Consider the following 2,207-nt stretch of genomic DNA (forward strand, 5'->3'; position numbering starts at 1 on the left):
GGGGCTCAGGAACACTTCAGAAAACAACTGTCAGTATCTACAATTTGTCGCTACATCTGTAAGTGCAAGTTAAAACTCTACTATGCAAAGCCAAAGCCATTTATCAACAACACCCAGAAACGCTTCGCTGGGCCCGAGCTCATCTAAGATGTACTGATACAAAGAGGAAAAGTGTTCTGTGGTCTGACGAGTCCACATTTCAAATAGTTTTTTTTTAAACTGTGAGCGTTGTGTTCTCCGGACCAAAGAGGAAAAGAACCATCCGGATTGTTATAGGCGCAAAGTTGAAAAGCCAGCATCTGTGATGGTATGGGGGTGTATTAGTGCCCAAGACATGGGTAACTTACACATCTGTGAAGGCACCATTAATGTTGAAAGGTACATACAGGTTTTGGAGCAACATATGTTGCCATCCAAGCAACGTTACCATGGACGCCCCTACTTATTTCAGCAAGACAATGCCAAGCCACATTCTGCACGTGTCACAACAGCGTGGCTTCATAGTAAAAGAGTGCGGGTACTCGACTGGCCTGCCTGTAGTCCAGACATGTCTCCCATTGAAAATGGGTGACGCATTATGACGCATAAAAAACAACAACGGAGACCCCGGACTGTTGAACAACTTAAGCTGTACATCAAGCAAGAACGGCAAATAATTCCACCTGAAAAGCTTCAAAAATTGGTCTCCTCAGTTTCCAAACGTTTACTGAATGTTGTTAAAAGGAAAGGCCATGTAACGCAGTGGTAAAAATGCCCCTGTGCCAACTTTTTTGCAATGTGTTGCTGCAGCCATTAAATTCCAAGTTAATGATTATTTGCAACAAAAAAAAAAAATTCTCAGTTCGAACATTAAATATCTTGTCTTTGCAGTTTATTCAATTGAATATACAAACGTTTGTAAGTTGAAAAGGATTTGCAAATCATTGTATTCTGTTTTTATTTACGAATTACACAACGTGCCAACTTCACTGGTTTTGGGTTTTGTACATTGACATAGCATTTCAGTTCAGCGTCAGCTCTTTAACATTCAAACCATTTTAACATTCAAACTATTCTTACATTCATTTTACATTCCATCAGCATTTTAGTTCAGATTCAGCTTTGTAGGAAATGCTTCATCTAGTAATTTGTACTGTGCAATTGAGAATATATTTCATGTAAATATTCAGTAGTTGGCAGCACTGTTTAAAAGGGTTTAGTGTGTGTGCCTCACAATAGGAAGGTACTAAGTTTGATCCCCGATCTCGGGGGTTTTCTGTGTGGAGTTTGCATGTTCTCCCCGTGACTGCGTGGGTTCCCTCTGGGTTCTCCGGCTTCCTCCCACCTCCAAAGACATGCACCTGGGGATAGGTTGATTGGCAACACTAAATTGGCTCTAGTGTGTGAATGTTGTCTGTCTATCTGTGTTGGCCCTGTGATCAGGTGGTGACTTGTCCAGGGTGTACCTCACCTTTTGCCCAAATGCAGTTAGGATAGGCTCCAGCACCCCCCGCGACTCCGAGAGGGACAATCGGTAGAAAGTGGATGGATGGATGGATTCAGTAGTTGTTGTTAAAAGTCAATGTAAAAGTAGTGGCAACACACAAAGCGACAAACAGGATAAGTAACAGGACTAAAACACTTTTGAAGCTCTTCAAAATAAAACACTTCTCTGCGCTCACCAATACTTGACAATATGTTAAGAAAATATCAGTCACACACATATTAACACAATAGGATCATTTGTGTACATCTGCGTGTACGTGTGTAAGATTCATACAGTGTATCTAAACTTAATTTGAGTCGTTATCTTGCAATCCCAAAATGCATTGCAACACGTGTTGCCGTAGAAAACCAACATATGTGCCAACAAATCATTTTATTGTTCCAATTAATAAGATAATAAGTCAACGACCTTTGCATTGTGTTGTAATATTATTACTGCAATATAATTTTATTGCATTATTGCACAGGGTAGAATACAAATGTGTACACATAAGTTTTCCATTTCAATAATTGCATTCTGAAAAGTGCATAGATGTCAATTCTGTTTTTTTTCCATCAGAGATGATATGATGCAAAGGATGTAAATCAGCAGGAAATAGAGGGTGCATTATAGAAGTATTATTGTAGCAAATGCATGTCATGTTTTGGTGTGGTGAAAATGTAAAGTGGTAAAAGTGGGCTGGGCCTGCAGATTGCGAAAGTAAGGCAAAGAGTGTCACTCC

The sequence above is a fragment of the Nerophis lumbriciformis genome, linkage group LG10 (assembly GCF_033978685.3).
Source record: "Nerophis lumbriciformis linkage group LG10, RoL_Nlum_v2.1, whole genome shotgun sequence".
NCBI classification, from domain to species: domain Eukaryota; kingdom Metazoa; phylum Chordata; class Actinopteri; order Syngnathiformes; family Syngnathidae; genus Nerophis; species Nerophis lumbriciformis.